Source organism: Anomaloglossus baeobatrachus, chromosome 6, assembly GCF_048569485.1.
Source record: "Anomaloglossus baeobatrachus isolate aAnoBae1 chromosome 6, aAnoBae1.hap1, whole genome shotgun sequence".
Lineage (NCBI taxonomy): Eukaryota > Metazoa > Chordata > Amphibia > Anura > Aromobatidae > Anomaloglossus > Anomaloglossus baeobatrachus.
In genome coordinates, this window is record NC_134358.1 from 534,167,825 (window position 1) to 534,182,069 (window position 14,245).

Here is a 14,245-nt window from a genome sequence, read left to right on the forward strand (position 1 = left end):
TTGGGCTAAAGAACACAAGGAATGGACATTAGATCAGTGGAAATATGTGCTTTGGTCTGATGAGTCCAAATTTGAGATCTTTGGATCTAACCACCGTGTCTTTGTAGAAAAGGTGAATGGATGGACTCTACATGCCTGGTTCCCACCGTGAAGCATGGAGGAGGAGGTGTGGGGGTGCTTTGCTGGTGATACTGTTGGGGATTTATTCAAAATTGAAGGCATACTGAACCAGCATGGCTACTGAAAACAAGTATCAAAAAGAGAAAAAAATTCTCAAATCCAGCTCACCAGTATGTATGAAGTCCAAAGATAGTGCAAGGAAGATGAATCACGGCCATGACACTAGGGTATACAAAAAAGGAAATCCAGCATGACATCCAATGGATAGGATTGTGAATAAGGAAGTATATTCCGAAACGCGTCCCTTGTCTGTATTTTAACTTCACCTTTTAACATGGATTAATAAAGCAAATAGAAGATTTTTATCCATTGGATGTCGTGCTGGATTTCCTTTTTTGTGAACCAGCATGGCTACCACAGCATCTTGCAGCGGCGTGCTATTCCATCCAGTTTGCGTTTAGTTGGACCATCATTTATTTTTCATCAGGAAAATGACCCCAAACACACCTCCAGGCTGTGTAAGGGCTATTTGACTAAGGAGAGGGATGGGATGCTACGCTAGATGACTTGGCCTCCACAGTCACCAGACCTGAACCCAATCGAGATGGTTTGGGCTGATCTGGACCGCAGAATGAATGCAAAAGGGCCAAACAAGGGCCAACAAGAGCTAAGCATCTCTGGGAACCCCTTCAAGACTGTTGGAAAACCATTTCCGGTGACTACCTCTTGAAGCTCATCAACAGAATGCCAAGAGTGTGCAAAGCAGTAATCAAAGCAAAAGGTGGCTACTTTGAAGAACCTAGAATATAAGACATATATTTTCAGTTGTTTCACACTGTTTTAAGTATTTCATTCCACATGCTTTCATTCATAGTTTTGAGGTCTTCAACGTGAATCTACAATTTTTAGAGTCATGAAAATAAAAAAAACTCTTTGAATGAGACAGTGTGTCCAAACTTTTGGTCTATACTAATATATATATATATATATATATATATATATATATATATATATATATATATATATATATATATATATTTGTTAGTAAAAAAATAAGGAACAACTGCCCAAAAATAAGTTTTGAAAATATTTTTTTAAAAAATATATTTTTTTAAAGAGTTCGTAGGATCATCCCAATGGACAATACAATATACATGGTAGATATAGGAACCACATCATATTGTGTACAGTAATATTAACATATAGACCCTTTAACAGCAAGAATTTTAACAAACAATTTTTTTAAAAAAACAAAAAAAATTTTTTAGCAGGAAATTTTTTTTTAGCAGGAAAAATCTTTTAACAGAAAAAATTCTTTCAATCTATTTTTAAACAATACATGTATATACAGAGATGTATACTTTAAACTTTATTTTTTCTGAGAATACACATTATACATCTCTGTATATACATTTATTGTTTAAAAATAGTTTCAAATAATTTTTTCAGCTAAAAGATTTTTCCTGCTAAAAATTTCTTTTTTGCTTTTTTAAGAATTTGTTAAAATTCTTGCTGTTAAAGGGTCTTTCTGTTAATATTACTGTGCACAATATGATGTGGTTCCCATATCTACCATGTATATTGTATTGTCCATTGGGATGATCCTACCAACTCTTTAAAAAATGTATTTTTTTTTTAAATATTTTCAAAAATTATTTTTGTGGAGTTTGTCCTTATTTTTTTTTTACTTAAAAACTATATATATATATATATATATATATATATATATATAAATCATATAGATAGATTAGAGATACTTGATATACTTTCTTTAAATCATTCAATTTAATATGTAAATGAGTTGGGTGGTTCAATCACTGAAGTTGTGGCCTCTGGCTATATATGTACTTTTTGTATGACTAGTCAGATGTATTGACAAAGGCTAAAGTCTAGCTGAAAACGCGTTCTTTGTTTTTTGTTTGTACTGTGCTTCTATGGAATAAATCCTAAAGATTACTGCAAGTTTTGGAGTGTCGGTCTTATGTTCATATATTATTTGGGTGTGCCATCCCTTGACCGAGCACCTGCAATTTTGAGTGAGGCATGGATATCACTTCTCATTCCTTATAATGAATGCAGACAGTGAAAAAAAAAAGAAAGCCCAGAAATGGACTTTTTTGGGCATTGCAATTTTCATAAAATTGCAATAAAAAGCAAACAAAATGGCATATCTACTCCTACACATAAAAACATACAAAAATGAGCTATCGAGTAAATTGATTAAACGTTAAAAACATTACAAGACTAAGAAAATGGCAGTGCAAACCACATTTTTAATTTTTTTTTTTTACAAAGCTTGAATTATTTTTTATATATATATATATATATATATATATATATATATATATATATATATATATATATATAAAATGTACACATTTGTAACTGATATAATCATATTGACCTGGAAAAACTTAGTTCTAGGTCACTTACATCCTTACATGAGCAAGATTAAAGAACACTCCCCAAACAATGGCAGAATTGTTTTTTTTCACCTTTATTCTAGACTTGGATTTTTTTTCCTGTTTTTCAGTATATTAAATTGAATGGTATTATACACAACTACAACTTGCCCCACAAAACATAAACTGTCATTCAGCTATGCTGATGGAAAAATAAAAAATTGTAATTCCTGGAGGAAAGGCAGAAAAAAAACACAATAGCAAAAACAAAAAAATTCCAGGTCCTTATACCTCTGAAAAGATATATTATAACGTTTCTTATATTTGCTTGCACCATTGCTTTATGCAAAGTTTGACAGTGACCACTTATGGCTTCCTTCTCACATATTTTAGCAAAGTGGATGGGATTTATAGAAATCTTATGCCCACTGTACTTATTTTTTTTTGACACAGTGAAAATACACGAAAATACAGAGTAATCCAGTTTTTTTTCAGACCGAGGAACACAAAGAAGTATAAATCTTTACATTAAATATCTTACTTTTTTGATAGTTGTATTAAATATCCTTCAGTGTGTGTAAATCTAACCCAAAATCATAAAGTAATACTAAAAGAAATTGCTAAATCAATATTTTAAATACTGAGCGTACTGAATTTAGATGTCACATAAAAAAGACATTACAGTATGACGGCCAATATCTCATCAAGTTTTTCAGACCCCTGCCCCCAGCCTGTGTGACAACGTTTGATCACTTGCAATCACAGACCCTGTCTGCGGTTCACTATCGTGGTATAAAAATAAATAAATAAATAAATTGGCATAGAGTCCCCTCGTATTTTGATACTCAGCACAGAAAAAGCATACAGATTGCAGCCCCCAGCCGTCCACTTATCTTGGCTGTGTAGTATCAAAATAAGAGGAACCGCATGTAACTTTTTTTTTAAATTATTTAAATAAATAATAAATAAATAATAAAACGGTATGCAGTCCCCCCCAATTTTGATACCCAGTCAAGATAAAGCTGACAGATGGGAGCTGGTATTCTCTGGCTGGGTAGACCCATTCGTATTGGCTCCCCAGCATAAAAATAGCAGCTTACAACTGCCCAGGATTTTTGCACCCATTAGATGTGACAATCCCAGAATTTTTACCCAGCTCTTCCCGATTGCCCTGGTGCGGTGGCAATCGGGTAATAAGGGGTTAATGACAGCCCACAGCTGCTACTAAGCCCTAGATTTGTAATGGGAGGTGTCTATGAGACCCCCCATTACTAATCTGTAAGTGAAAAGAAATAAACACAAACAGTGAAAAAAATAATTTATTTGAAATAGAATAAACAAACCACCCTCCTTCACCCTTTTATTAACCCGCAAAACACCCAGATGAGACGTAATCCACACGAGGTCCCATAACAATTCCAGCTCTGCTACATCTGAAGGCACAGTGCATGGCAATAGAACAATGACCGTCCTGTTGTGAAGTGAATGTTAGTTATGTTTTGGCTGCTGGGAGGCTCCCTCTGGTGGCCAGGAATGGTTTGGACTTGGACCAGGTGTGTTGTGCAATGGGCGTTTCCATTGCTAACTCTCTGATTATTTAAATCCTGGTCTGATAGCAGGCTATGCCGGATGTCAGTTGTTCTTTGTTACACCAGCCTGCTTCATTCTGCTCCACACCACATCTATCCCAGATAAGTGCTTGCTCTTTATTTATTGTTTGGTTCTTTTGCTCTTGTCTGGGTTTGTCATTTGCTGTGGTTGTTTTCAATTTATTTGCATGCAGGGATTTTCCCCCTCAGTTGCTTGGCTGGGGAACTCCCTGCAGTTCTGTTTGGAGTATAGCTCCTTTGGGTCCATGTGTTTGTGGCTTGTTGAATTTGTAATGATTCTTGTTTTCTGTTCATTGGTATGACAAGAGCACCTGGTATAGGACGGAGTTCAGATCGAGCGATCTGAGGGCCTTTTTGTACTATCAGGAATTTGGGATTTTGCAGGGTTTTTCTCTGGCCACCATTAGCCCCTTTCCTGTCCTTTCCTATTTTAGTCAGTGGGGGCTTCACCTTTTGCTAATCCTGTCATCTATCTGTGTATTGTGTTGTTCCTATATCACCGCAGTCTTTGAATGTGGGGGGCTTGCTATTCTTGTCTATTTTCTGAGGCAGAGAGTTATTCATCTTTCCTTCCTTTAGGATAGTTAGTTCTCCGGCTGGATTCGCGGTGCACAGGATGTTAGTTCACCCCTCGGCTACTTCTAGTGTTGATGGTTAGTGAGGGGATGGCGGCCAGATTAGTTGCCAATGCTCTTGTCACCTTTTACCAATGATTTGTGGTGGTCTTCTATGGTTCCGGATCATAACACCGTCCACTGTGGGCTTCAGCAAGAGACTGAGCCACGTGATCAACAATGATGTCACTTAGGTTATTTGCAGTCTAATTATAAGCCTCTTCTCCCCCCTACTTGCCTCCTAAAGAAACCATTCATGTTAAAAAAACAGCTAAAATCCATATTGCTCACAATAAGGACTGTCATCTCATTGAGGGATCAGGTTATAGTTGTCTATTGAAACTTATAGAAAGGGGCGTGGGTGGGGCAGGACAGAGAAGCATAAGTACTGTATTTATCTGCCAAAAGAGTTGGATTCACAGCTACACTGCTTAGTACTGCTGCATAATGTCCTCCATGCTGCTGCTTTTTTTGAATGACAGGAATAACCTGCAGATACAGTCATATGAAAAAGTTTGGGCACCCCTATTAATGTTAAACTTTTTTCTTTATAACAATTTGGGTTTTTGCAACAGCTATTTCAGTTTCATATATCTAATAACTGATGGACTGAGTAATATTTCTGGATTGAAATGAGGTTTATTGTACTAACAGAAAATGTGCAATGCGCATTTAAACAAAATTTGACTGGTGCAAAAGTATGGGCACCTCAACATAAAAGTGAAATTAATATTTTGTAGATCCTCCTTTTGCAAAAATCACAGCCTCTAGTTGCTTCCTGTAGCTTTTAATGAGTTCCTGGATCCTGGATGAAGGTATATTTGACCATTCCTGTTTACAAAACAATTCCAGTTCAGTTAAGTTTGATGGTCGCCGAGCATGGACAGCACGCTTCAAATCATCCCACAGATTTTCAATGATATTCATGTCCGGGGACTGGGATGGCCATTCCAGAACATTGTAATTGTTCCTCTGCATGAATGCCTGAGTAGATTTGGAGCAGTGTTTTGGATCATTGTCTTGCTGAAATATCCATCCCCTGCGTAACTTCAACTTCGTCACTGGCACATTATTGTCAAGAATCTGCTGATACTGAGTTCAATCCATGCGACCCTCAACTTTAACAAGATTCCCGGTGCTGGCATTGGCCACACAGCCCCAAAGCATGATGGAACCTCCACCAAATATTACTGTGGGTAGCAAGTGCTTTTCTTGGAATGCCGTGTTTTTTTGCCTCCATGGATAACGCCTTTTTGTATGACCAAACAACTTAATCTTTGTTTCATCAGTCCACAGGACCTTCTTCCAAAATGTAACTGGCTTGTCCAAATGTGCTTTTGCATACCTCAGGCGACTCTGTTTGTGGCGTGCTTGCAGAAACGGCTTCTTTCGCATCACTCTCCCATACAGCTGCTCCTTGTGCAACGTGCGCTGTATTGTTGACCGATGCACATTGACACCATCTGCAGCAAGATGATGCTGCAGGTCTTTGGAGATGGTCTGTGGATTGTCCTTGACTGTTCTCACCATTCTTCTTCTCTGCCTTTCTGATATTTTTCTTGGCCTGCCACTTCTGGGCTTAACAAGAACTGTACCTGTGTTCTTCCATTTCCTTACTATGTTCCTCACAGTGGAAACTGACAGTTTTAATCTCTGAGACAACTTTTTGTACCTTCCCCTGAACAACTATGTTGAATAATCTTTGTTTTCAGATCATTTGAGAGTTGTTTTGAGGAGCCCATGATGACACTCTTCATAGGAGATTCAAATAGGAGAACAACTTGCAAGTGGCCACCTTAAATACCTTTTCTCATGATTGGATACACCTGCCTATGAAGTTCAAAGCTCAATGAGGTTACAAAACCAATTTAGTGGTTTAGTAAGTCAGTAAAAAGTAGTTAGGAGTGTTCAAATCAAGAAATTGATAAGGGTGGCCATACTTTTGCACCGGTAAAATTTTGTTTAAATGCGGATTGCACATTTTCTGTTAGTACAATAAACCTCATTTTAATCCAGAAATATTACTCAGTCCATCAGTTATTAGATATATGAAACTGAAATAGCTGTTGCAAAAAGCCAAATTGTTATAAAGAAAAAAGGTTAACATTAATAAAGGTGCCCAAACTTTTTCATATGACTGTATATGAGTTCAGTGTCTGTGAAACATCACAGCCAATTTCCATGCACTAGCTCAGAGATAACGGAAAGTTACACAGGTGAATAATATCAGAGTTTTTCATGTAGTAAAAAGGATAAAAATAATGTTATTCGCCAAGTAGATAAACATGGAAGCTTCCTACAGGTATCCTTTAACTAATTCTAGTATCTACGTAAACACTGAGTTTGGGAAGTGAATAGGAGCTTCTTTATACCACTATAGGGGGACGGGTCCTGTGGCAGATGTGGTATGGTAACATATTGTTTAGTTTTGACCTGTAATCTCTTTTTACTTTCATGCTGCAGTGATTTGGGAGACAGAGAATGAAAACCCTGTATTCACTTATGATTGTTCATTTCCCACACTGCAGCCTGAATGTGAACGCCCTATTACATCTGCAAATTTATATTGTTTATCCATCTTCTGCTTGATTGCATCCAGAGGTTTTCAATGGGGTTCAGGACTGGAGATTGGGCTGGCCATGACAGGGTTTTGATGTGGTGGCCCTTCATCCACACATTGATTGACCTAGCTGTGTGGCATAGCACATTGTCCTTTTCAGCTTTGCCCAACACCTGGTCATCTAATGGCTAGACGGAAACCTGGAGAGGTGTACAAGTCACAGTGTCTTGTATCTGTAGCACCCCTGAATACATCAGGGTGCTACAGGGAACTGCATACTGTCACCCAGGGTGCAGGGCCTACCCCCCATGGTTCCAGGTTCCCAACAATGGTGTCACTAACATCTGCACTACAAATCCCAGCCACACCTCACACCATGACCTGTACAGACACACCAGTGGGTTGGTCCAGTTGGAGCACCGCCGCCTACCTAGGGGTCCCACTGTATGACTCAGTCAGGGGTCATACAGAGGGAGGGGGCTCAGTCAGTCAGGTGTGATATGGGGAGATCAGCTCAGTCAGTGAACAGTGAAACAGGGGAAAAGGGGCACTGTCAGGGGTAATACAGGGTTAGAAGGGGCACAGTCAGTCAGGGGTGATACAAGGGGAGGTGACTCAATCAGGGTTGGTACAGGGTTAGTGAGCTCAGTCAGTCAGGGGTGATATGGGGAGTGGGGCTCAGTCAGAGGTGATACAAGGAGAGGGGCTTAGTCAGGAGTGATACAAGGGGAGGGAACTCAGTCAAGGGTGATACAGGGAGAAGAGGATCAGTCAGGGGTAATACTGGGGAAGGGGGCACAGTAAATGGTAATACAGGAGAGGAGGCTTAGTCAGGGGTGATACAAGGGGAGAGAAGCTCAGTTTGTAAGGGGTAATACAGGGAGAGGGGGCTCAGTCAGTCAGGGGTGATATGGGGAGAATTGGCTCAGTCAGTCAAGGGTGATACAGGGGAAGGAGGCACAGTTAGTCAGGGCTGATGCAGGGGGAAAAGGGGATTAGTCAGGGGGGATACAGGGGAAGGGGGTGCAGTCAGTCAGGGGTGATACAGGGAAAAGGTTCTTAGTCATGGGTGATACAGGGAGAAGGGGGCACAATCAGAGGTGATAGAGGAGGAGATAAGGGCGCAGTTAGTCAGGGGTGACACGGGGAAAAGGGGGCAGAGTCAGTCAGGGGTCATACGGCGAATGGAGACTCAGTCAGGGGTCATACAGGGGGTTCAGTCAGTCAGGGGTGATATGGGGAGATCGGCTCAGTCAGTGAACGGTGATACAGGGGAAAAGGGGCACTGTCAGGGGGTAATACAGGGTTAGAAGGGGCACAGTCAGTCAGGGGTGATACAAGGGGAGGTGACTCAGTCAGGGTTGGTACAAGGGGAGGGGACTCAGTCAAGGGTAATACAGGGAGAAGAGGATCAGTCAGGGCTAATACTGGGGAAGGGGGCACAGTAAATGGTAATACAGGAGAGGAAGCTTAGTCAGGGGTGATACAAGGGGAGAGGAGCTCAGTTAGTAAGGGGTAATACAAGGAGAGGGGGCTCAGTCAGTCAGGGGTGATATGGGGAGAATTTGCTCAGTCAGTCAAGGGTGATACTAGAGTCAGATGTGATACAGAGGGGAAAAGGCACAGTCAGGCAGGGGTGATACAGGGGAAGGGGGCACAGTTAGTCAGGGCTGATGCAGGGGGAAAAGGGGATTAGTCAGGGGGGATACAGGGGAAGGGGGGTGCAGTCAGTCAGGGGTGATACAGGGAAAAGGTGCTTAGTCAGGGATTAGACAGGGGAGGGGTGCAGTCAGTCCAGGGTGATACAGGGGGAGGGGGCTCAGTTATTGGTAATAAGGGAAGATAGGGACACAGTCAGGAGTGACACAAGGGGAGAAGGAGCTCAGTCAATCAGGGGTGAAACAGTTGGATGTGGCACGGTCAGGGGTGATACAGGGGAGGGGGCTTATACAGTCTGGGGTGATACAGGGCAAAGTGACTTAGTCAGTAAAGGGTGATATAGGAGGAGGGGACACAGTCAGTAAGGGGTGATACAGGGGGAGGGGATGCAGTCAGTCAGAGGTGAAAGGAGAGATGAGAGTGCTTGAGATGCTCAGTATTCAATCGGAGTATCTAGTAGGTGTGCAAAATGCTTGATTTTCCAGCCTCTTGCTCTCTCTCTCCTCTCCCCAAAACCTCCTGGGGTTTTTCCAGAAAAATGTTTGCGTGTCCCATTGACTTCCATTATGCTCATTACTTGAGTGGAGCCCATCCGAGCGTCCGACCTGCTTGATTCGAGTACAGAGCACTAGAGCATTTTAGTGCTCACTCATCACTATTCATATAATTTTAGGAAGAGTTTTCAGCTGGCTCCTTAGAGGCAGGATCACAATGCTAAATAACATCTTAATACACAGATAATAGCATAGGATCCAGTAATCACAATAGGTAATGTAACAACCACCTGCTCCTCCTCCCTTCTCAATGACTTTTGGGCAAGTCCATGAGATGCTTCAATAGAAATGATAAGGCCAAACTATGTTCTGACCTTAGTTTCTCTTTTCCTTGCTGTTACCCAACTTTAAAAAAAATAAAAAAATAAATCCTGAACAATTTCTTTAAGCGGTTTTCCAAAAACCTTTTAGATTACTCCATAAAACCCCAAAGTGTTTTCTTTTTCTAGCCTACAAACATACCAGTTTCTGTTTGTGACAAAGTAACATAAGCTGATAAAAGATCTAGGTGTCACCATGACTATGACATAAAAGGGAAACAGGGCTCTTAAGCCGTCTCTCAGGCTAGGAGGCTCTATGCTCTCCCTAGTCTCAGGCATACTCCTGAAGGTGGAGATGCCTGAGTCTCCTACCTGGCCCTGCTCCTGACCAGCATTGATCTGATTTCCCTCTCTCCCCAGGGAGTGACGGAACAGGAGTGTGATGAAGGCCACATATAAAGACAGACAAGGGAAAAACAGAACTCTAACACACACACACACACACACACACACACAAACACACACACACACACACACACACACACACACACACACACACACACACACACACACACACACACACACACACACACACACACGTTAAGACTATAAGAGATCCAGGAGGAAACACAAAAGTAGGAGGGAAGCTACAAAACAGGGGTAAACTCCACACCAAGCAAGGAGCATAACTTTCTCCAGAAAGACTTTGACACCACACCTCACAGACCAACATAGACAAACTATAGCTGGCATAGGTGGAAGGTTTCAACCACCATAAATAGGAAGGGAGCAGATGTGATAGGCCTAACCCACAACATGTGATCAACTCTTGCTAGTGTGCCTATGAATCAGCAGACAGAGGGTCAACACCTGAGTCTGCCTGTGTTGATTTCAGACACCAGAGAAACCATCGAGTGGAGCGCAATCTGAACAGATCCCGCTGCCACCATGACAGTTGGAAAAGTTTGTGCAAAACTCCGTGTGACATTTGGTCCATGAAGCTCAACCTTTCTCCACCAATTAGACATTATTGTCACTAAATTATCTATAACCCACAATGTTATGTGTACTGAGGAAATCATCCAGCCCTTTTTTTTTAAAAAAAAAAAAAAAAAGAAGCTATTATTGTATCTGGAATTACTAACTGACTGCTCTAACTGTAAAGAACCCTTTCCTATTTAGCTGCTGGAATCGCTTTTCTTCCACTCGCAGTGAGTGCCCCCTGGTTCTTAGTATTGTCTTTGAAAGAAATAAGTCACGTGCCATCCTTTGTATTGATCACACATGTATTTATACATATAAATGAGATCTCCTCTGAGATGTCTTTTTTTTCTAAGCTAAACAAATCTAACTTTTCCAACCTCTCATCATATGGGAGGCCTTCCATTCCTTGTAGTAGTCTAGTTACCCTCCTTTGAACTGTCTCTACCTTCTGAATGTCTGACATTACTACCTCTTGTGGTCGGCATTCCATGGTCTAACTGCTCTAACTGTAAAGAACCCTTTCCTATTTGGCTGCTGGAATTGCCTTTCTTTCACCTGTATTGAGTGTCTCTGGTTCATAGTATGGTCTTTCGAAGAAAATCACGGCTTTCAAAGTGCCAGTTTCTTTCTCTGTGGGCAATAGGCAAGTGCAATTGAAAAGTAGCATACAAAATGGGTAAAAGCTGAACTGTATAGGCTGGAGTGTGTCTGTACAGGTGAGGTCATTAGAGGTAGCCCAGACTGGGAACGGGATGCCACAAGAAACACAGTTGACGTGACACATAACAGGATAAAGGCATTGACTACAGATTCAGAGGTAATTGGAAATGACCTTTTCAGTTAGAGCCTTGCAGAAATCTTTGCATAGTATTGGACAGTTCTTTGTAACATTGTATCAGTTACTTTTGTGACATTGTTTTATTGGTCTGTTTTAGTTTTTGCTATATTTACATTTTATTTTCATTTTTCCTCTACTGTTTTTTTTTATATGTATATAACGGGTCAGTCTGGCGTCGCTTTCTCTTCCATTTTTCTCTCATCATTTCCGTAAAGCCTTGGCTGATCCCGCCACCATGTTTTCAGCATGTTTAAATAACAAAGCCCGAAATCACACAAGAAAAATGAAAGAATCGGATCTATCTTTTCCCGAGTTCAACAGTTCTTGCGGCTCCTTCTATTCCATTCATGTCTCCCGTACAAGGACTTTTGTCTTATAATAACGCTCCTTACAGAGGAAATCCCTTCTTTTTAAAGGCGCATTTGACTTTCCTAACGTATAAAAGGAGGCGCTATCAAGTGTCCTTTTCTACATGTTTCTATTTGAAGGCACCTCCTCTGGAGTCTGGCTCAGTGAAAGGGAGATTAGAGCCTTGGTATTCTTTCATCTTTCCCTATCAAAATGCCGAGTCTTAACAATACCTCGTAACAGATCTGGAGGATCTTACACGTGACAAGATGTTCCATTGTATGAGTGACTTGCCCAGAAATAGGAAATCAAATCTCGTGTAATATTTGCCTTTTGTAAAGGTTGAGTTATATTGCTTTTGTCAGATTTGCTCTAACATATAACCTCTGGAGTAATGAACAATTATTACAGGATTATTAACGGAATATTAACCCGCAGGGACCATCTTAGAAATTATCTATGAAATGATAACTTTAATAACCTGCCCCTCCAGTATATCTTGATATTAAAGATTGTGTTATATGAATAGATTAGAAATATGGAAGGCAAGTTCTTAAAATATAAAAACCTTGACACTATTAAAATGTGGCAATTGTAGTATATTTTTTTTTTAATTAATCGCTAGTTCATGCAAATAATTCCCTTTTTTATTCCAATTAAACTTTTCCAAAGGATCACCCATTTAGAAGACCATTCTAGCAGCGCACATGGACACAGGCTGCTATGAGGAAATTACCCTTTTAAGTTTCCTGTAACTACAATGTATAACATTTTTTAAATAAAAAATGTAACTAATTACCTATGAACCTGATACAAGTCAAAGGGGAACCCAAACATTTTTCTGGAAAATCTTAAAAAAGTGCTCGGGTTCCCCATTTTCTTGCATTAGGTTTGTTATTCATGACGAATACTGGAAAAGTACTTTGTGGTTTGTTACGAATAATCCGAACCCACATAGTTAGTATTCGCCCATCACTATCCTGTAGAGCTCAAAATGATTTTGGAGATATTCTAAGTGGAATGTCTTGGGTTATTTGAAATAGACTTTAAGAAAAGGGGCAAATGAAATTAAAAATAAACAGCTTAGAAGCCTTGGCACTCTGGTGAATGAAGAGGAATAATTTTTAATTTCTTTAGCAATGCCCCCCAAAAATACACAAACGTTTTGGTCTGCACTAGACCTTCATCAGTGTGAGGACTGCACAGAATAGAAGTCGTAAGACAGAAGGTCGGCAAATAGAATCCACTGCTGGTTGTAGTCAAGAGAGCACCTACAAGAAAGGGCCTATATAAGAGAGCACCTACAAGAGAGCGCCTACAAGAGAGCGCCTACAAGAAAGTGCCTAGAAGAGAGCGCCTACAAGAAGTGCCTACAAGAGCGCACCTGTACAAAAGTGCCTACAAGAATGTGCCTATGAGACAACGCGTACATAAATGTACCTACAAGAGAGCGCCTATGAGAGAGTGCCTATAAGAATGTGCCTACAAAAGAACACCTACAAGACAGCACTTACGAGAGAGCACCTACAAGAAAGTGCCTACAAGAGAGGGCCTACAAGAGAGTACCTACAAGAGAGTGCCTACAAGAGAGCGCCAAAATGAAATTGCCTACAAAAGTGTGCCTACAAGAGAGTGCCTATGAGAGAGCGTCTACAAGAAAGTGCCTACAAGAGAGCACCTACAAGAGAGCACTTACAAGAAATCGCCTACAAGAGAGCACCTACTAGAGAGCACCTACATGAAAGCGCGTACAAGAGAGCGCCTACAAGAGAGCGCGTATGAGAGAATGCCTACAAGAATGTGCCTACAAAAGAGCACCTACAAGAGAGCGCCTGCATGAAAGTGCGTACAAGAGAGCGCCTGCTAGAGAGCGCCTATGAGAGAACGCCTACAAGAATGTGCCTACAAAAGAGCACCTACAAGAGAGCGCCTGCATGAAAGTGCGTACAAGAGAGCGCCTACAAGAGAATGCCTATGAGAGAGCGCCTACAAGAAAGTGCCTATAAAAGAGCACCTACAAGAGAGCACCTACGACAGAGCACCTACAAGAGAGAGAGCCTACAAGAAAGCTCCTACAAGACAGCACCTACATAAAAGTGCTTTCAAGAGAGCACCCACAAGAGGGTGCCTATGAGAGAGCACCTACAAGAATGTGCCTACAAAAGAGCACTTACAAGAGAGCACCTACAAGAGAGCACCTATGAAAGACCGCCTACAGGAGAGCTCCTATAAGAAAGCTCCTACAAGAAAGCTCCTACAAGAGAGCGCCTACATAAAAGTGCGTACAAGAGAGTGC